The sequence below is a fragment of the Sphaeramia orbicularis genome, unplaced genomic scaffold, assembly GCF_902148855.1.
Source record: "Sphaeramia orbicularis unplaced genomic scaffold, fSphaOr1.1, whole genome shotgun sequence".
Classification (NCBI taxonomy): Eukaryota; Metazoa; Chordata; class Actinopteri; order Kurtiformes; family Apogonidae; genus Sphaeramia; species Sphaeramia orbicularis.
The window spans coordinates 406,770-430,027 of NW_021941508.1; the positions used below are offsets into that span (position 1 = coordinate 406,770).

The 23,258-nt window shown below is 42.5% G+C and overlaps 1 pseudogene; it reads left to right on the plus strand.

Annotated features, from left to right (window-relative positions):
* Positions 1–4,494: 4,494 nt before the first annotated feature.
* LOC115415987 (serine/threonine-protein kinase SBK2-like) lies at positions 4,495–21,866 on the plus strand (annotated as a pseudogene).
* The last annotated feature ends 1,392 nt before the right edge of the window (positions 21,867–23,258 follow it).

The following is a 23,258-nucleotide window of genomic DNA, read 5'->3' on the forward strand; positions in this document are numbered from 1 at the left end:
CTTCAGATCATCTGTGTTTGTTCTACAGATCAGTCTGTATTTGTTCTTCAGATCAGTCTGTATTTGTTCTTCAGATTGGTCTGTATTAGTTCCTAAGTTCAGTCTTTATTTGTTCCTCAGTTCAGTCTTTATTTGTTTCACTTCAGTCTGTATTTGTTCCTCAGATCAGTCTGTATTTGTTCTTCAGATCAGTCTGTATTTGATCCTTAGTTCAGTCTGTATTTGTTCTGCAGATCAGTGTGGATGTTCCTCAGATCAGTCTGTATTTTTTTCTTCAGATCATCTTTCTTTGTTCTTCAGATCAGTCTGGATGTTCCTCACACTCCTCTTCCATCCTTCCCTGTTGTCTCACGGCCTTCGAGGCGCTCCAGTTCTCAGTGGAGATCTCTGAACACTTACAAGTCTTCTGTCACTGGGCCAAGAGGTCTATACGACATCTGCAGAGACAGCAGCGCTGCCCCAGACAGTAGTACCCAGCCCAGGAAACAGCTAGGGTTAGGGTTAGACCTCAGGGTTAGGTTACACATTTAGGAAACAGGGTTAGGGTTTGGGTTCTGGTTACACATTGGATTTGGGTTACGGTTTGGGTTAAGGTTGGGGTTAGCTAACAGGGTTAGGGTTACACATTTGGGTTAGGGTTGGGGTTAGGGAACAGGGTTGGGTTAGGATTAGGTTTACCCCTTCCTACAAAACCACTGATAACATGTTTCACACAGGAACGTCCACACAATACAGTCAGTAATGAAACGTTTGACAAACATGTTGAGTTTTCAGTGTAGGGTAAGGGTTAGGATTTCAGTACTGGTACGCAAAAATTCCATCTATTTAACACAAAAACAGCAAAGTGGATGTTGTGCTTCACATGTTTTCAGAAAGTCTGTCATTTTAAACCTGTTGTACTAATGCACTGTTCAGAGGTGGACTTCCTCTTCACATTGTCTGAGAAGTGTTGATGAGCTAAATGACAAAAGTTAGTCTGGACCATTGAATATTTTTATACATGTGTTTTTAAAGATCTATTTAGAATGTTATTTATGAGCAATTATATTCATATTTAGTATGAGATGCAGGCATCTTCTTTTTATGGACAGTGATATTATAATATTAATAATGTTAAATTGAGGCATTGTCCTACTTCAGTTCTTACACTTTTATTTATGTATTTTCGTGGTTGTTTTTGTAATTTTTACATGACGTCAGTAACATTAAAGTGAAACTGAATCCTCAATGCTTGTACAGAATCATTCCTAATCACTCAACATGTGACCTCATCACCTGGGTTAGGGTTAGAAGCAATGACTCAGTGTGTGGTTTCAGTTGGTTTTATTGACATTTCATTTGCTGTAATATCAGGAAAACTTCTTCTCATTTACATGGTTTTGTTTTAAATCTATGAGGACATAGCGTAATGATGCGAGTAAGAACTCAAGTGCTCAGTGCTGTTCAGGTAAATGATTTTTATTAACTCAAACTTTTACTAGGAAAAATAAACAAGAATCTTTGACAAGGGCCGGTCAAAGAACTGGTGCAAATCTGTGGAAACGACGAGTATGAAGAGGAAAAAGAAAAGTATGAGGAGGAAACAGACGAGTATGAAGAGAACCAGGAGTATAGGAAGAAATGATGAGTATGAAGAGGAAACACAAGAGTAAAGAGGAAACAGACGAGTATGAAGAGGAAAAGACGAGTATGAAGAGGAAACAGACGAGTAAGAAGAGGAAACAGACGAGTATGAAGAGGAAAAAGAAAGTATAGGATGAAAAAGACGAGTATGAAGAGGAAAAGACGAGTATGAGAGGAAACAGACGAGTATGAGGAGGAAACAGACGAGTAAGAAGAGGAAACAGACGAGTATGAAGAGGAAAAAGAAAAGTATGAGGAGGAAAAGCAGAGTATGAAGAGGAAACCAAGGCGTATGAGAGGAAAATGACGAGTATGAAGAGGAAACACAAGAGTATAAAGAGGAAACAGATGAGTATGAAGAGGAAAATGACGAGTATGAGGAGGAAACAGACGAGTATGAAGAGGAAACAGACGAGTATGAGGAGGAAAAGACGAGTACGAAGACGAAACAGACGATATGAAGAGGAAACAGAGAGTATGAGATGAAAAAGACGAAGAAGAGGAACAGACGAGTATGAAGAGGAAACCAGACGAGTATGAAGAGGAACAGACGAGTATGAGGAGGAAACAGACGAGTATGAAGAGGAAACAGACAAGTCTGGAGAGGAAACAGACGAGTATGAAGAGGAAACAGACGAGATAGAGGAGGAAACAGACGAGTATGTAGAGGAAACAGACGAGTATGTAGAGGAAACAGACGAGTATGAAGAGGAACAGACGAGTATGAAGAGGAAACAGACGAGTATGAGAGGAAACAGACGAGTATGCAGAGGAAACAGACAAGTATGAGGAGGAACAGACGAGATAAGGAGGAAACAGACGAGTATGTAGAGGAAACAGACGAGTATGAAGAGGAAAACATACGACTATGAAGAGGAAACAGACGAGTATGAAAGAGGAAAAAGAGGAGTATGAGAGGAAACAAAGAAGTATGAGGAACAGAAGAGTATGAAGAGGAAACACGAGAGTAATAAAGAGGAAACAGACGAGTACGAAGAGAAACAGACGACGCTATGAGAGGAAACAGACGAGTATGAAGACGAAAAAGACGAGTATTAAGAGGAAATAGACGAGTATGAAAGGGAAAGAAAAGTATGAAGAGGAAACAGATGAGTATGAGGGAAACAGAGCAGTATGAAGTGGAAACACGAGTATGAGAGGAAACAGAGTATGAAGAGGAAACACAAGAGTATGAAGAGGAAACACAAGCAGTATGCAGAGGAAACAGACAAGTATGAGGAGGAACAGACGAGTATAAGGAGGAAACAGAGAGTATGTAGAGGAAACAGACGAGTATGAAGAGAGAAACATACGACTATGAAGGGAAACAGACGAGTATGAAGAGGAAACAGAGGAGTATGAAGAGGAAACAAAGATAGTATGAGGAAACAGAGAGTATGAAGAGGAAACACGAGAGTTATAAAGAGGAAACAGACGAGTACGAAGAGGAAAAGAGACTACTGAGGAGGAAACAGACGAGTATGAAGACGAAAAAGACGAGTATTAAGAGGAAATAGACGAGTATGAAAGGGAAAGAAAGTATGAAGAGGAAACAGATGAGTATGAAGAGGAAACAGAGCAGTATGAAGTGGAAACACGAGTATGGAAGAGGAAACAGAGTGAAGAGGAAACACAAGAGTATGAAGAGGAAACACAAGAGTATGAAGAGGAAACAGACAAGTATGCAGAGGAAACAGACAAGTATAAAGAGGAAACAGACAAGTATAAAGAAGTAACAGACGAGTATGAAGAGGAACAGAGAGTAGAAGAGGAAACAGATGAGTATGAAGAGGAAACAGAAGAGTATGAAGAGGAAACAGACGAGTATGAGGAGGAAACAGACGAGTATGAAGAGGAAAAAGACGAGTATGAAGAGGAAACAGACGAACATGCAGAGGAAACAGACGAGTATGAAAGGAAACAGCGAGTATGAGGAGGAAACAGACGAGTATGAGGAGGAAACACAGGAGTATGAAGAGGAAAACAAGAGTATGAAGAGGAAACACAAGAGTAGCGGAGGAAACAGACGAGTATGATGAGGAAACAGACGATATGATGAGGAAAAGACGAGTATGAGAGGAAACAGACGAGTATGAAGAGGAAACAGACGAGTATAAGGAGGAAACAGACGAGTATGAAGAGGAAACAGACGGTATAGGAGGAAACAGACGAGTATGAAGAGGAAACAGACGAGTATGAAGAGGAAAAAGACGGTATGAAGAGGAAAAAGAGGAGTATGAAGAGGAAACAGAGAAGTATGAGGAAACAGAAGAGTATGAGAGGAAAACACGAGAGTATAAAGAGGAAACAGACGAGTACGAAGAGGAAACAGACGACTATGAGGAGGAAAGAGACGAGGATGAAGACGAAAAGAAGAGTATGAAAGGGAAAGAAAAGTATGAAGAGGAAACAGATGAGTATGAAGAGGAAACAGAGCAGTATGAAGTGGAAACACGAGTATGAAGAGGAAAAAGAGTAAGAAGAGGAAACACAAGAGTATGAAGAGGAAACAGAAAAGTATGCAGAGGAAACAGACAAGTATAAAGAGAAAACAGACAAGTATAAAGAGGAAACATACGAGTATGAGAGGAAACAGACGAGTATGAGAGGAACATACGAGTATGAAGAGGAAACCACAAGAGTATGAAGAGGAAACAGACGAGTATGAAGAGGAAACAGACGAGTATGAGGAGGAAACAGACGAGTATGAGGAGGACACAGACGAGTATGAAGAGGAAACAGACGAGTATGAAAAGGAAACAGACGAGTATGAAGAGGAAACAGACGAGCATGCAGAGGAAACAGACGAGTATAGGAGGAAACAGACGAGTATGAAAGGGAAAGAAAAGTATGAAGAGGAAACAGATGAGTATGAAGAGGAAACAGATGAGTATGAAGAAGAAACAGAGCAGTATGAAGTGGAAACACGAGTATGAAGAGGAAACACAAGAGTATGAAGAGGAAACAGACAAGTATAAAGAGGAAAATGACAAGTATAAAGAGGAAACAGACGGGTATGAAGAGGAAACAGGCGAGTATGAGGAGGAAACAGACGAGTATGAAGAGGAAACAGACGAGCATGAAGAGGAAACAGACGAGCATGCAGAGGAAACAGACGAGTATGAAGAGGAAACAGACGAGTATGAGGAGGAAACAGACGAGTATGAAGAGGAAACACAAGAGTATGAAGAGGAAACACAAGAGTATGAGGAGGAAACAGACGAGTATGAGGAGGAAACAGACGAGTATGAAGAGGAAACAGACAAGTCTGGAGAGGAAACAGACGAGTATGAAGAGGAAACAGACGAGTATGAAGAGGAAACAGACGAGTATTAAGAGGAAACAGACGAGTATGAAGAGGACACAGACAAGTATAGGAGGAAACAGACGAGTATGAAGAGGAAACAGACGAGTATGAAGAGGAAAAAGACGAGTATGAGGAGGAAACAGACGAGTATGAAGAGGAAAAAGAGGAGTATGAAGAGGACACAGACGAGTATGAGGAGGAAACAGACGAGTATGAAGAGGAAAAAGAGGAGTATGAAGAGGACACAGACGAGTATGAGGAGGAAACAGACGAGTATGAGGAGGAAACAGACGAGTATGAAGAGGAAACAGACAAGTCTGGAGAGGAAACAGACGAGTATGAAGAGGAAACAGACGAGTATGAGGAGGAACAAGACGAGTAGTTAAGAGGAAACAGACGAGTATGAAGAGGACAACAGACGAGTATGAGGAGGAAACAGACGAGTATGATGAGGGGAAACAGACGAGTATGAAGAGGAAACAGACGAGTATGAAGAGGAAACGACGAGTATGAAGAGGAAAAAGAGGAGTATGAAGAGGAACAGACGAGTATGAAGAGGTAACAGACGAGTATGAGGAGGAAACAGACGAGTATGAAGAGGAAACAGAAGAGTATGACGAGGAAACACCAGAGTATAAATGAGAAACAGACAGTATGAAGAGGAAACAGACAGTATGAGGAGGAAACAGACAAGTATGAAGAGTGATACAGACGAGTATCAGGAGGGGAAACAGACGAGTATGCGGAGGAAACAGACAAGTATGAAGAGGAAACACAAGAGTATGAAGAAGAAACAGACAAGTATGAGGAGGAAACAGACCAGTATGAAGAGGAAAAAGACGGTATGAAGAGGAAACAGACTAGTATGAAGAGGAACAGACAGTATGAAGATGAAACAGAGGATTATGAAGAGGAAACAGAGGAGTATGAAGAGGAGAACAGACCCGTTGAGGAGGAAAAAAGACCAGTATGAAGAGGAAACAGACCAGTATGAAGAGGAAACAGACGAGTATAAAAGAAGAAACAGACGAGTATGAGGAGGAAACAGACGATATGAAGAGGAAACAGAGGATTATGAAGAGGAACAGAGGAGTATGAAGAGGAAACAGAAGTATGTAGAGGAACAGACGAGTATGAGGAGGAAACAGACGAGTAATGAAAGGGAAAGAAAGTATGAAGAGGAACAGATGAGTATGAAGGACAGGAAACAGAGCAGTATGAAGTGGAAACACGAGTACTGAAGAGGAAACAGACGAGTATGAAGTGGAAACACAAGAGTAGAAGAGGAAACAGACGAGTATGAAGGAGGAAACAGACGAGCATGAAGAGGAAACAGACGAGCATGCAGAGGAAACAGACGAGTATGAGGAGGAAACAGACGAGTATGACGAGGAAACAGACGAGTATGAAGAGGAAACAGATGAGTATAGGAGGAAACAGACGACTATGAAAGGGAAAGAAAAGTATGAAGAGGAAACAGAGCAGTATGAAGTGGAAACACGAATATGAAGAGGAAACAGACAAGTACAAAGAGGAAATAGACAAGTATAAAGAGGAAACAGACGAGTATGAAGAGGAAACAGACGAGTATGAAGAGCAAACAGACGAGTATGAGGAGGAAACAGACGAGTATGAAGAGGAAACAGACGAGTATGAAGAGGAAACAGACGAGTATGAAGAGGAAAAGACGAGCATGCAGAGGAAACAGACGAGTATGAAGAGGAAACAGACGAGTATGAGGAGGAAACAGATGAGTATGAAGAGGAAACACAAGAGTATGAAGAAGAAACACAAGAGTATGCGGAGGAAACAGACGAGTATGAGGAGGAAACAGACGAGTATGAGGAGGAACAGACGAGTATGAAGAGGAAACAGACGAGCATGCAGAGGAAACAGACGAGTATGAAGAGGAAACAGACGAGTATGAGGAGGAAACAGACGAGTATGAGGAGGAAACAGATGAGTATGAAGAGGAAACACAAGAGTATGAAGAGGAAACACAAGAGTATGCGGAAGAAACAGACGAGTATGAGGAGGAAACAGACGAGTATGAAGAGGAAACAGACGAGTATAAAGAGGAAACAGACGAGTATGCAGAGGAAACAGACGAGTATGAAGAGGAAACAGACGAGTATGAGGAGGAAACAGACGAGTATGAGGAGGAAACAGATGAGTATGAAGAGGAAACAGACGAGTATGAGGAGGAAACAGACGAGTATGAGGAGGAAACAGAGGAGTATGAAGAGGAAACACAAGAGTATGAAGAGGAAACACAAGAGTATGAAGAGGAAACACAAGCGTATGAAGAGGAAACAGACGAGTATAAAGAGGAAACAGACGAGTATGCAGAGGAAACAGACGAGTATGAAGAGGAAACAGACGAGTATGAAGAGGAAACAGACGAGTATAGGAGGAAACAGACGAGTATGAAGAGGAAACAGACAAGTATGAAGAGGAAACAGACGAGTATGAAGAGGAAACAGACGAGTATAGGAGGAAACAGACGAGTATGAAGAGGAAACAGACAAGTATGAAGAGGAAATAGACGAGTATGAAGAGGAAACAGACGAGTATGAAGGGGTGGAGGAAACAGGCTGGGTGTCCTCCACCTGGCAGCAACTTCCCAACAGAGAGCTGGGGGTGGGGGGGTGGGGTGGGGCTTCAATGGGACACCAGTGGCTGATGGGCTGGTGTGTGTGTGTGTGTGTGTGTGTGTGTGTTGGGGGGGGGGGGGTGCTGCAGGTGTGAGCTGAGGGAGGTGCAGACCGTGGCACAAAGAATTTTTATGTACAAAAATATCTGGAGTTGGATTTGAGTGGCCTCTATATTTTGTTTAAACCTGTATAAAAAAAATAATAATGAGATGAAATAACACAGGTAATATATATATATATATATATATATATATATATATATATATATATATATATATATATATATATATGTGTGTGTGTGTATATATATGTATGTATGTATGTATATGTATATATATATAAATGTATGTATGTGTGTATGTATGTGTGTGTGTGTATATATATACATACATACATACATATATATATATATATATATATATATATATATATATATATATACTATATATATATATATATATATATACATATACATACATATATATATGTTTACCATGAAAGACTCACTGACAGCTCAAATCAACACCTTTGTTATTAAACCACAACATCTGCTGCAGAAATTAAATTACAGACAGTAATCAAAGCATTCCTTCACAGTTCTGATTCAAAATGTGGACCCCTAACCCAATAATAATAATAATAAACTCACCCTAACCATAAAACTAATGAGAGAAGGAGGACACTGATGAGTGAGGCAGATGGGGATCAGTGGGTTCACATCCACTGGCAGGTGGTGAAAGATCCACCCTGAAACCCTGGGGAGGGGTGGGGGGGACTGGTGGGGGGGGGGTTGGACCAAGGTGGTGGTGGGGACCGGGGGGCGGTTGGGGGTGTAGACGAATCACTGTGACATAAAGGAGTTCAGATTAAAACTTTCAAGAAGTTGAAACGGTTTCCTCTTCAGGTCACTCCAACCCTAACCCTAACCCTGCTCCTAACCCTAACCTCTGTCCTGACCTGGAAAAAGACAAGTGCATCAGATCTGGAACAGTTTCATGAAGCTGCATCTGTCAAATAATGAGAAGCACATGAATGCATGTTCAGCAGAGGATCATCAGAAGCAACAAACACAATGACAGTAAGTGAAGAATGCCTATTCCAAAACCTGCATGAAAACAGTGGCACTGTTTGACCTGTTTATTGAACTGATTCCTAAAGAAGGAATCCTGTTGTTTTACAGAAGGGTTTTTCCTGCATCTTCATTGGACTCAGAGTTCATGTTGTTCACAGTATTAACGACCACTTCTTTCTACTGAAAAATAGTCTTTAAAAATGATTGATATGAAAGAGAATCATTTATGCATGTCCTAATAAAGTTCAAAGGTCATTTAATGGATAAATCAACCTTTCAATGATAGACATATATATATATATATATATATGTATATATATATATATATATATATATATATATATATATATATATATTAGGCCTGTAACAGTACACAAAATTTTCGGTTCGGTACGTTTTCGGTTTTCAAAGCCACGGTTCGGTTTTTTTCGGTTCGGTACGGGAAGAAAGAAAACCCCTCAAAATGTCTTTAATACATTTATGAATTTTTTAACATTTTTCCCCCAATTTTTGGACACAATAGAATATAGAAAAACAGGAATAATATAATTCTGCTGCTATAAATCAAATAGAAAATAAAATAAATTATTAATATGACTAAATGTATTTTAAACATTAGTATTGCACTTTTCTCTGACAGGTAGTTTTGAACAAACAAGAAAAATCTAATCACAGTTCTGTCAGTTCACAATCTGCAGAAAAATATCAGCAAAAAAATTCTGCATGAAGTTCAACATTAACAGGAGGGTAAACTGGTATTCTGTTTAAACAAACTGAAGAGCAACATTGACAACAAACTGAACCAAATTATTCATTTTAGGACAGAGAATAAATTGTTTAGGACACTGTGTGTACTTGTGTGTGTGTGTGTGTGTGTGTGTGTGTGTGTGTGTGTGTGTGTGTGTGTGTGTGTGTGTGTGTGTGTGTTTGAGTGTGCGCGCGCATGGAACGTACGATTTGTCTGGGGGATGGTTTGTTTGTTGTTTTTTTGTTTTGTTTTTTTTGGTCGGAGCCGGGGGATGGGGGGTGCGGTCCGGTCCATAACTAACGTAACTAACGCTGGCGTGAAACGAAAGTGAAACTTTATTTTTATATACTGTCAGTGGCCAACTCCGAGTTTATTCCTCTGTTATACAGCGTGCATGAGAGAGAGAGAGAGAGAGAGAGAGAGAGAGAGAGAGAGAGCTAGTGTGTTTTAGAACTACCGTAGTTCCTAGGGGCCAAACAACGTCCGTCTTATCTCCGTCTCTTTCCTCGTTGTTGTCTTTCACCGGGACCTGAAGTGATCCAAACTGGACTGTACTGATGGTGGAGGGTCTTCAGTCTCTTCCTTCCAGGTTCACATCATATTTGTTTTTTTTGTTTTGTTTTTTTTTTTTACCTTATATCAGCTGCTATTTGGTATTTTGGGTCAATGTGCGTGTCCTTTAATATGTCCGTGTGAAACTTGCGCGGATTTAAAGTTCCGCATTAAACGACATCTTTCGTTCCTTTTTCTTTTTGTCAACATACTGTGCCGTTTCGGTACAGCTGTGTGCCGAACCGAACAGGTGTGTAGCCGAAACGGTTTCCGGTTCGGTACGTGTACCGTTACAGGCCTAATATATATATATATATATATATAGATAGTATATTATATATATATATATATATATAATATATATATATATATATATATATATATATATATATATATATATGTATATACATATATATGTGTGGTGTGTGTGTGTGTTGTGTGTGTGTTGTATATATATATATATATATATATATATATATATATATATATATATATATTATATATATATTAATTAAATGGATGCATTGTATCTGATGGTTAAATTCAGTGGTAGTTCAGTTGTAGTAGTTCAGTAAATGTGTGGTGGCTCCATTATACAACTGGATTTACTTGAATGAATAATCAATACATGATTTGAAACTGTATAAGGTCTCAGAGGCTGCAGTCCAAACATAAGTTCATGATAATATCTTAAACATGCCAAGCTAATATATTTTTATTTAATTAAGATTTTGCTTCGTAGACTTTTTCAAATACTTATACAGAAGTAGTATCAACAGCTACAGATTGCTGTATGTCTGATATAGTACATAAAAACACAGATACTAAATATACACAAATACTAAACAAATACAGATATTAAATATACACAGACAAATACTAAACAAACACAGATACTAAATATACACATATACAGATACTGTTACATTTCCCCCAAAATCAAAGTCCAACACCTCATGGACAGATGGTCGCAATCTGGAAAGACAACAAAACAAACTGCACAAGAACCATGAAAACAGGGGACAATCCATGACAGGAGCCTAACCGTAACCCTCTTTAGGTACACCTAAAGATGTACCTAAAGAGGTATACAAGAGACAGGGTAACAAGATGACAACAGATAACCTGCCTCAGCACCACATGGAAGCTCCTATCAGGCATCATAGCGGCTAAGATAAGTAGGCACATGGAATACATGAACACAGAAAGGAATAGGCAATAACACCAGAGCAGTCAAACACCAGCTACTGGTTGACAGGGCAATTGCCTGAGACTGTAAGACGAGGAACACCAACCTGTACAGTGCCTGGATTGACTACAAGAAAGACTATGACTCAGTGCCACACACATGGATACTGGAGTGGTTAAAGCTGTAGAATATCAAAAGGACACTAAGAGTGTTCTTCCAGAACTCGATGAGGCTGTGGAACATGACTCTGGAGGCCAACTCAAACTCAGTATATGAAGGAGATGCTCTGTCCCCCCCTGCTGTTCTGCATAGGCCTAAACCCCCTCAGCCAGATCATCTTAAAGAGTGGCTTTGGGTATCGGCTCTGAAGTGGACCAACCATCAGCCACCTCCTCTACATGGATGACATCCAGCTGTATGCCAAGAATGAGCGGGACATGGACTCTCTGATCCACCTCACCCGGATCTACAGCAGAGACAGGGGGACATCATTGGACCAGATAAATCAAGGTTTAAGGTTAAAGGTGACTTTATTTGTACCTGTGGGTAGAACTGTTGTGCAGCAAGCTCTCTCTCTCTGCCGGTCGCTGCGTGCGCATGCGCCTAACACAAATCCTTCGAAAGAATTACAGTGAAGATAATGCAAGCACATACATAAGACATAAGACATAAGACATTATTAACACAGTACACGTGGTCACATGATGGAACTTTTTCAATGGATTTGGTTGTGGGAGGGGGACAGGAAGAGAAGAAGAATGTTGTGAGGCAGACGGAGATGGGGGCGGGGGGGTTAAATGCTTGTATGTGGTGAGTCCTTGAAAGTCTGTTTGTCGGAAAATTAAGAGACTCAGACTTCTGACTTATCAGTTCAATTCAGTCCTGAATCTTGGCCTTGGAAGGATGTTTTGACTGCAAAGGAACAGATTAGACCAGAGGGCCTCCAACTGCTTTACCGGCTCCCAGGAGAAACAGAATTAAACAGGGAAAAATGATTTGATTTCTGCTTAATTTAGTTATAACTTAATTTTTGTTGTGACTGGGCCTCAGCATTACTCCTCACTTCAGAGCAGGTAGATCCTGCACAGTTTGTCCTTTTTCCCTCAGTCCCGCGATTTGTCGGAGTGCATCTATAGTCTGTCCAGTGATGTAATCCAGCTAGGTCTCGCACGCAACCGTCCGACTTCACCACCATCCGCTGTCACAAACCACTCCAAAGTGCTCTTTAATTTCGATTGACAGCAGTGGGGTCTCTGTGTGTGCTGCTGTCTTTCCAATGTTGCGATAAACCAGGGCAACTCCAAGACCAGTTAGAAGGTGTCCTGTTATCAAAAATCCAATCAGGTAAATATCAATCCTCCACCGACAGAACCCACAGCCATACTACCTCCACTTGTTCCAAGCGTCGATCACATACTGCAAAAGTTCTGTCAGGGCAGGCGGGGCTCCTCCTGACGCCTTTGTTCCTGGGTGAAAAAATCTTGTCAATTGTGCTGAGTGTCCAGTTGATCAATTCCATAATTTAGTTGTTTGGGAATACAGCAAGCAGGAGATCCAAAGACAAAAACAGACGAGACACAGAGGCAAAAGCAGGAGAAAAAAAGAGGAAGACAAGGACAGTTCAGAAACACATCTGCTCTCGACAGAGGACAGGAAGGAACGTGGGTGGATGGTATCTAGAAGAGGACAGGTGATCACAGCTGAAGGGGTGGAGCTACCTGAAGGGAACATTACACGTGTGCAGGACAGGTACAAATACCTGGGGATCCCACAGGCAAATAGTAACCATGAGGAGACAGCTCAGAGGTCACAGCCAAATACTTCTAAAGGGTAAGGCAGGTCCTGAAAAGTCAGCTGAACGGCAAAAATCAGATCCAGCCCATTAACACCTGTGCCCTACAGTGATCAGATACCCGCTGGCATAATATCCTGGAGATCAACTGGAAGAGATACAAGAACTGAGATCAAGACCAGAAAGCTCCTTACCATGCATGGAGGGTTCCACCCTAAGTCCAGCGTCCTGAGGCTGAACACAAAGAGAAAGGGGGGGGGGGGGGGGGGGTACTAGTAAGAGTCAGACCTACTGTCCAGGAGGGAAACGGCAAACCTCCAGGAATATGTCCAGAAAATGCCCCCCAATGACCAACTAAGAAGTGAATGCCTCAGACAACAAAGGCCCAGTAAGGATGAGGAGCCTCAGGGGCTATGATGGAAGGACACGCCCCTGCATGGCATGGACCACCAGCAAATTGAGGAAGTGGGTGATACTGAGAAAACAAACCAGTGGATGTTAAAAGCTGGACTGAAAGACAGAACATAGGCATTACTCATGGACCAGAACAGGCCCTGAACACCAGAGCAATAGAGAGCAACAGTTTGCTACCCCAGCTCACTCACTTAGTTCATATTTCATTACAATCTGGAACATTTCCCTGGGCCCTGAAAACTGCTGTCGTTAGGGCTCTCCTAAGGAAGAGTAGTCTTGATGCAGCAGTACTGAACAACTATGGGCCCAGATCAAATCTGCCATTTTTAGGTCAAGTCCTTCAGAGAGTTGTTTACCAACAGCTCTCTGACCTTCTTCTATTGAACAACTTCTTTGATGATTTCCAGTCAGGTTTCAGGCCCCATCACAGACTGAGACTGCTCTGATCAAAGTGACAAATGACATCCATCTGAACACACACAGGTACTGTACCAGTCTGAGTCCTGCTGGATCTGAGTGCTGCATTCGATACAGTTGATCATGTTATCCTGTTACAGAGGCTAGAGGACTGGGTAGGCATCTGTGGTCCTGCCCTGAAATGGTTCAAGTCCTACCTTGAGGACAGGAAGTATTTTGTTCAAATCGGAAACTGTGTGTCAGACCAAATGGCAGTGACCTGTGGGGTCCCCCAGGGGTCCATCCTGGGACCCCTCTTGTTCAGTCTTTACATGTTGCCCCTGGGCCAGTTAATAAACAGTAATAACGTGTCCTACCAGAACTATGCAGACGACACTCAGATTTACATCTGTCTGACAGCAGCTGAACATGGGCCCTAACCCTAACCCTAACCCTCCAACAGATCACTGTGTGAATGCAAAACCACTTTCTCCAGCTAAACTCAGACCAGACTGAACTCACGGTCTTTGTTCCACAAAAACCTAGATCCAGTGTCATCAGTCATCTGGAATCTGTTCCTCTAAAAGCTAAAAACCAGGTTCTAAATCTCAGGCTAATAATGGACTCAGATCTAAACTTTAACAGCCACATTAAATCAATGACATCATCAGCCTTTTACCATCTCAAAAACACTGGTAGAATCAAAGGTTTACTGTCTAAACCAGACTTAGACAGACTTATCCACACATTTATCTGGACCAGGTTAGACTACTGGAACGGCCTTCTGATTGGACTAACTAAACCAGCTGAAGACAGCTGCAGTCCATCCAGAACGCTGCTGCTCGAGTCCTGACTAGAACCAGGAAGGACCACCATATCAGTCCTGTGCTCAGATCTGTGCACTGGGGTCCAGACTAGAACGAGGAAGCACCACCATATAGTCCTGTGCTCAGATCTGTGCACTGGCTTCCTGTGGCTCAGAGAATAGACTTTAAAACAGCTCTGCTGGTCTAGAAGTCTGTCCATGGTCTAGCACCAAAGTACATCTGTGACATGTTAGTCCCATATGAACCATCTGGGACCCTGAGAATCTCATGGACTTGTCTGAGAACCTCAGGGGCTGGTCGTTTGCTGGTGCCCAGAGTCAGGACTAAACAGGTGCAGCTGTGTTTCAGTTCTATGTGTTTCAGTTCTATGCAGTTAAACTCTGGAACAGTCTTCTTGATGATGTCACACAGACTTGAACTGTGACAGTGTTTCAATCCAGGCTGAACACAGCTGTTAAACTGTGCATAGAACAACTGAAAGGGTTCTATCTGCACTCTTCTCTTTTACTTTGTTTTAATTGCTTATTATTTATGTTTTATTGGTTATGTTTTAATTGTAATTGTGTGTTTTTAATCTGTCTCTTTTCCATTTTTGTAAAGCACTGTGAATTTCCCTGTGTATGAATTGTGCTGTACAAATAAATCTGCCTTGCCTTGCCTAGAGGCCGGGGTCTACCACACCAGACTAGACCCCAGGTGTAGGTCTACCACACGCAGACTAGACCCCAGGTGTAGTCTGTGTACAGAAGCCCCTCAGACATTCCAGTCCATCACAGCAGGTCTCAGATGGTCCAGGTAAGGCATACATGGAGCAGCATAACCAGGTAGAGGACATAGTGTACAGGAACATCTGTACCAAATATGGACTGGAGGTCCAGGTCCAGATGGGAGACATCCCCGAAGGTGACAGAGAACAAACAGGTCCAGATCCTGTGGGACTTCCAGATCCAGACTGACAAGATGGTGCTGTCCACTCACCCTGACAGAGAGGAGGAGGAGAGCCATCAGCAGACAGAGGTGGAGATAGATGGAACAAACACAAGTCATAGAAGATCAGAAAGAAAGAACAGGAGACGAAGGAGAAATACCAAGAACTGAAAGAGGAGACAGAGAACATGTGGGTGTGAAGGCAACGTGGTCCCAGTAGTGATGGGGGGGCACTAGGGCAGTGACCCCCCCCCCCCCCCCCCCAAACTGAGAGGATGGAACCAGCAGAGACCAGGAACCACAGCAGAAATTTGAGTCCAAGGAGAACAGTCCAAGGAACAGCTAAGATCCTGCACCCTCAGGCTCCCAGGCCTCTGGTAGAGGACCCAAATCTGCAGGAGACACCACCCAGGTGGGCCAGAAGTAGATCGTATATATGTAAGGGTAGAGACTGTGATCTGGTAGGATCGGCGATTCTACCAGTAGAGACTCCCATCGTAGTCTCTACCAGTAGAAACTCCGATCAGAGTCTCTACTGGTAGAAACTCCGATCCTGCCAGTAGAAGGGTTAGGGTTAGGGTTAGGTTAGGGGTTAGGGTTAGGGTTCGGATTGGAGTTTCTACCAGTAGAGACTCTGATCGGAGTTTCTACTGGTAGAGACTACGATCGGAGTCTCTACTGGTAGAATCACCAATCCTACCAGATCATAGTCTCTACCCTGACATATATATATATATATATATATATATACCCTATTGAGTGGGCCAAACAATTCAGTGTTTGCTTCATATGACCATAAAACAGAAGAGCAGAAGTCTTCTTCTTGGTCCGGATGAGCATTTGCAAAAGGCCATGTGGGCTTGTGCGGGCCTGTTCTGTAGAAGTGGCCTCCTTGGTTCTCCTTGGTCCTCCTCGGTGGCATCTGTAGAACCCACCAGTGTCTGTTGGACTATCTGCCCCAAGTAAGACTCAGATTCTCCAGGATGGCCTTAGTGCTGATTCTTTTTGACCTCCTTCTTGATCCTTCTGGCCAGCACAGGCATCACATTTGGCTTCCGACGTCCTCTGAGACATTCCACAGTGTGGAACACCTTGTACTTTTTCATAATTCTATGCACTGTAGCCACTTGACCCTGAAAACATGTAGATGTGACCTTCTAGGCCTTCCCTGACTTGTGAGGACTTTTGTCTTAGCCATGACTGTCCACAAACCACCTGCCCAGAGCTGCTGTTCTTCATCTGTTGACTTGATCCAACAGCTGTTCTCAGTGAGTCCCAGTGGTTAGGGTAAGGGTTAGGGTTGGGCTTTGTCTTTAGAACAGCTGGGACTATTTGGAATGGTAGAGAGCCTCCCAAAGACTGGGACAGTCTGTGATGGGTCTGAATAATTTTGGACATGCCACTTCATTTAAATGTAAATAGAAGCTGAAAAAAAAAAAAATTTGTTTTGTTTTTTAAAATAATGATGAAGCCTCTTGTCCATCTTCGTACCATCTTTTGGGAAAAGCCTGTGTCATTTCTGGTCCAAAATCCAAACTCTTGCTGGGTGAATAAAGGTAATTTTAAGTAAAAATTTGTCAGGGGTATGAATAATTTCAGGCTTGAGTCTACATATAAACTTACATATACATGTACACATATACTTACATATACACATGCATATACACACATATACATATACACATTCTCATACACATTTTCATACATATACACATTCTCATTCACATACACATTCTCATACATATACACATTCTTGTACATATTCTCATACATATACACATACACATACATATATTCATACAAGCCAACATATAAGTTTATGCCCAAAGTAAAAGCTGTTAGCTTCCACAGCAGTGCCAACGGCTGACAGAAGAGTGTCGTAAAACAGTGGAGTGTTGAATATGCAGTCGTTCATCATCATGGTGTTTGACTCTGGTAAATACAGAAGGAAACAAAGGAAACAGACACAGGAAAATCAAAGAAGCACTGCCACATATTTGAGTTCAGCTTGGGCCTGAATGTGGAGGACATCAGAAGGATCTGATCCACTTATATTTATCCACTACCGTCTCACATTCAGACTCCACTCCACTCACTGGTCCAACCTCTGTTATGTAACCACCACCACCCCCAGAACACATTAGTCTTCTGGACTGAGATCAGTGTCGCCTCATCTTACACTATTTAAACCTGACCCACACTAACCATGACCGCTATGCTGCTCACTGAATACCCATGACCCTTGATCCTCCACTGAATACCCATGAACCCGATCCTCCACTGAATACCCATGAACCCCGATCCTCCACTGAATACCCATGAACCCCTGATCCTCCACAGCCAGGCCACAGTCATTTACCCACAATATTTAAATTAATCACAAATATCTGAACCAAATTCCTGAGTTCATGTGGGAGGACTGTTACTGCAGGGCCAAAGGCTGAAAACCTTCAGGAAAATGCCCATAAAAACATGTTCTTATAAAGCACCTAATGCATTATTCATATAAATAATAGGATGAATAATGATAGAAATTATTTTTCTATAATTTCTCTAGTTCATTCCTGTTCTGACCTTAACTTAACCCTTCACCTGTATTTTTTTTTATCATTAATATCATGCAAAAGTCTGAGAAAAACAGAAATTCACAAATAGCCTCCTGTATTATTCTTTCAGATACTCCCACAATGTCCCACTCAGTTTAAGTGGAGTTTGTGTATAAAAACAGCTGTCAACTGAGTAATGACAGACTAACAGATTCATGATACTGAGGATATGACTGAGGATGGACAGATTTGATGAAAATTGGTCCCGAAAGTCTCCCGCACCTTTAATTACAATAGATTTTGTAGAAGTTTTCTTAGACCTTATGTTGAATTATATATTACATTATTTGATGTGCGCTTGCAAAGGGACAAGTAGTTCAAGAATGTGTTCTAGACCCAGGCCTAAGGGTTAGGGTTTAGTGCTAAAGGTGTGAACTGAAACAGCTGACTGTTCTAACCTGGAACACAACATTTATATATGATGAGAAATGCCAAACACACACTTACTGACCCAAATGACAGCAATTGAAGCTAACTCAGAAAGAATGGATTATCTGTGATCAAATACTGTCCAGTAAAGGAAGCATGTTTCTGATTCCAGTATCCTTTTACAAGTTTGTTTTTTGAGACGTGTCACCAATAAAAGCCACGCTGCTCTGCAGAAATGCTTTTCAGTCTTCTTCCTGGTCATTTGTCAGCTGCTAATAGAGTAATGGTGGATATGTTTGACAGGAACGATCCAGAAAGTGGGTGTGTACATTATGGGTGGATTTAATGAGTCACTTGTGTCTGTGATTGTTAATAATAATCATATTGTAAGGCACATACACAGGTCTGTCATGATAAATACTTCAAACTGTATTTTTTGTATCTGTACACATGGAGAGAATGTCCGTGTTCACCTCTGTCTTCTCCACTAACGTGAACCAAAACACCTAACCTGAAGTCAAAGGTCATGTTTTCCTATTTGTCCATCCAGTAAGGTCAAAGGTCAAATGTTTCCTGTTTGTCCATCCAGGAGGTCAAAGGTCATGTGTTTCCTAATTGTCCATCCAGGAGGTCAAAGGTCATGTGTTTCCTGTTGTCCATCCAGGCAGCCACAAAGCTCCTGGATGAGCTGTGCATGTGACGGCCCAGTCTCTGTGCTCCATGGACACAGATGAGCACTTCCATGTGCTGAAGCTCCTGGGGGAAGGCTCCTATGGGAAGGTCATGTTGGCCATGCACAGGAAAAGAGGTGAACCCCAACCCTAACCCTAACCCAACCCTGATTATCTGCCCTCACCCTATCCCTAACCCTCCCATTAAATCCTTTTCCTCTGTGTATTTCCTTCAGGTACTCCGATGGCCTTGAAGTTCTTCCCTCGTGAGTCCACCTCCCTGCTGTCTTTTCTCAGGGAGTATAACCTGTCACTGGTCCTTCTGCACTCATCCGTCTCTGACCACTGCCCTAGGAATCGCCCTACTCCACACCCTCACATTACATCTTTGCCCAACAGCCCAGCCTCTTCGGCGATCTGTACGACGTCATCACACTGAGGTCCTGGACCACGTCTGCATGGGGTTAGGGTTAGAGTTAGGGTTAGTGCAGTATCTGCGTCAGGATCATGAATGTATTTAGAGCTCAGTGGAGTTCATGCTTTGTTTGTAATCTATGAGGCAGCAAGAGCAGTGGCTGAACACAGCAAAGGCTTTGAAACCAGTGGTTTTCTTTGAATGTAAAACCGAAATTTTCATGACGTTACATTTGGTACAGGCAGTTGTCTGACTGAATCCATGGGTTAGGGTATATGTTGTGTTTCCCAGGTTGGGATGGAGGAGGACTGTTGCCAGCGGGTGGTGTCCCAGCTTTGTGGCGCTCTTTCCATCTGCACCGTCTCGGATTTGTCCACAGAGATCTGAAACCAGAAAACATCTTCCTGTGTGACGCTGCCTGCCGATGGGTCAAACTGGGAGACTTTGGAATGGTGAGTGTAATCCTGATCAGCCTTATTTATATGATGTAATGTCTAACCAGACTCATTCTAAAATCAGCAAAATTATGAATATGACACCACTGAGCTGGGAGGGCTGTTACATTCTCATAGTATGATGGCAGGTGTGACATACAAGGGGCGACTGAAAAGTTTTGAGCCTCCAAGAGATGGTAGGAGGTAGAAGTACTTTATTGCCCTATTTTTCACATAGTCCCCTTGTGAGTCCACACACTTCTGCCAGCGGTGATGGAGTGCCTCGATGCCGCTACAGTAGAAGTCCTTTGGTTGGTCCTCCAGGTAGGAGTTGACGGCATCAATGACCTCCTCATCAGTGGTGTAGTGTTGTCCAGCCAATGCTTTGTGAGATTTGGGAAGAAGTGGAAGTCTGATGGGGCTAGGTCTGGTGAATGTGGTGGGTGTGGAACAAGTTGGAAGCCACAGTCCTGAATGGTTGCCATTGCAATCACTGATGAATGCGCTGGAGCATCGTCCTGGTGAAACAAGACCCCTTTTGTGATCATTCCCAGCCTCTTTTTTTTGATGGTCTCGTGTAGGTGCTTCAGTAGGTTAGAGTAGTATTGTCCATTAATAGTACAACCCTTCTGGAGGTAGTCCATTAGTAGCACTCCTTGCGCATCCCAGAAAACAGAGGCCATGAACTTGCCAGCAGAAGGTACAACCCTTTGCCTTCTGTGGGATTGGTGACATGGGATGTTTCCATTGTTTGGACTACTCCTTGGTCTCAGGCTGATCGTGATAGACCCAAGTCTCATCCATAGTCACAAACTGGTCCAAGAAATTGGAGGGTTCGCCTCAAGAGTGTCAGTGCCGATACTCAAGTTTGGTCCATTTTTCAGGAACAACTTGATACAGAAAGTTCAGGGACCTGTAAAATGGGGATAAAGGTTGCTATGACCAAGAAATTTAATGGATAGGATTAAGATATGTGAAAGATTTCATGGACCAAATTTGGTCTTCATATCTTAATCCTTTCCATTTAGGCCTCAAACTTTTCAGTTGCTGTTTGGCTGATTTTTGTTCTCCTGGCACACCTCAATGAACTTGAACCACCAACGTGTTTTAGAAGATTTCAACATTAACCAAAGCAGTGTTAGCTTGTTTGACCTATTTTTGATGAGGAGATGCCACATAAACGCACACATTGACTCACTAGTGGGGTGTGTGAAATCAAATCTGACAGAGCAGATTTAGATGATTTAGATGGCGATATTTGAAGGAGCAGAAGAATCCTTGACCTGGGTTCATGTTTTCCACCAGGTGAAGGCCAGGGGAACCAAGGTCCCAGAGGTCTGGTACCGTTCTCCATACTGCACCCCTGAGGCTGAGGGTGGCCAGAGGAAACCAGGACGCTTGGAGGGAGATGAAGGAGGATAACGGCCACCAGAGGACCAGCACTGGGACCAGGACCAGGGACCAGGGTGTGGGTGTCGGTGGAGCCCAGCACCGACAGCTGGGCCTGGGCATCCTCACCTACGCTATGTTGACGGGCAGCCATCCCTGGGCGGAGACATCTGGTGACTGCGCTCATACCTGAAGTACGCCAATGGGTTGACGGTTGTGAAAAGCCCAGGCGATGGACTGGACGTGTGGGCGGAGCCACAGGGAGACACCAGACCGAATAGACAGAAGGACGGTTCCTCCTGTGGCTCCACAGTTTACATGTTTTAACCCCTCTGGCGTGTTCGCTGTTCCTGTCACTGCTGGACCCGAGGCCCAAAGCATCGCGGTCAGCCTGAAGACATGTTGGCCTTTCCTGGGAGGACAGTGGATGGTGGAGAAGGAGAGGGAACGACTAGAGGAGGAGAGGAAGAAGAGTGGATGATGGAGAAGGAGAGAAAATGACTAGAGGAGAGGAAGAAGAGTGGACGATGGAGAAGGAGAGGAAACGACTAGAGGAGGAGAGGAAGAGGAGCCCTGAGGAGCATGAAGGACATGGAAGGGAGAGGACAATGATGAACCCAGACTGGACAAGGACAGACTGGACCAGGACAGACTGGACCAGAACAGACTGAACCAGGACTGTCAGACTGGACCAGAAAAGGGGTTTGTATTATATTTAACAATTTCTTCTACTAAAATAGGTCAAAAATAATCATTTTTTTCCAGTTATTTTACTTCTGCATTTAAGCACTTTTAAAGTACTTACATATGTCACAGAAATACATGTTATGATTTGGATGCTTTTTTCCTTGTGTATTTTTCTTTAATTTGTGAAATGCATTAAATTCTGTTTAATGTAAGAAAAAATACTGAGTTACTTTTTTAGTCTGTTTGTAAAGACTATCACAATGTAAAAATGCACAAAATGGGTTTGATGTGTATAAATGAAAAATCGTGTTATTTTGTACTGATATGACTTAAATCAGTCCGATGGTGCAGTGCATTTAAGTACATCTGCAGTAGAAAGGTTAGAACTCTTTTTAATTATATCCTAGAATGCATGGCATACATCAATGTTATATCCAGTTCCCATGGATCATATATTCAGATGTGATGATGTCTCCACTGGAGGAACGTCCCCATATGTGTCAAAAATAGACCCATGGCTGTGAAGATGACACCTCAACCTTTGAGCACCATGTAAGAGCTGGAGTTCACTCCAGTCAACACCTAAACAAGCAAATACAACAATGCATGCACACACACACACATCCCAAAGGTCTGACGGATATAAATACAACCAAGGGTTAGAGTTAGCAAGAAAAGAAACTAGTGGAAGGGTTAGAGTTAGCAAGAAAAGAAACTAGTGGAAGGGTTAGAGTTAGCAACACAAGAAACTAGTGGAAGGGTTAGAGTTAGCAACACAAGAACTAGTGGAAGGGTTAGAGTTAGCAAGAAAAGAAACTAGTGGAAGGGTTAGAGTTAGCAACACAAGAAACTAGTGGACGGGTTAGAGTTAGCAACACAAGAAACTAGTGGAAGGGTTAGAGTTAGCAACACAAGAAACTAGTGGACGGGTAGAGTTAGCAAGAAAAGAAACTAGTGGAAGGGTTAGAGTTAGCAACACAAGAAACTAGTGGAAGGGTTAGAGTTAGCAAGAAAAGAAACTAGTGGAAGGGTTAGAGTTAGCAACACAAGAAACTAGTGGAAGGGTTAGAGTTAGCAACACAAGAAACTAGTGGAAGGGTTAGAGTTAGCAAGAAAGAAACTAGTGGAAGGGTTAGAGTTAGCAACACAAGAACTATTGGAAGGGTTAGAGTTAGCAACACAAGAA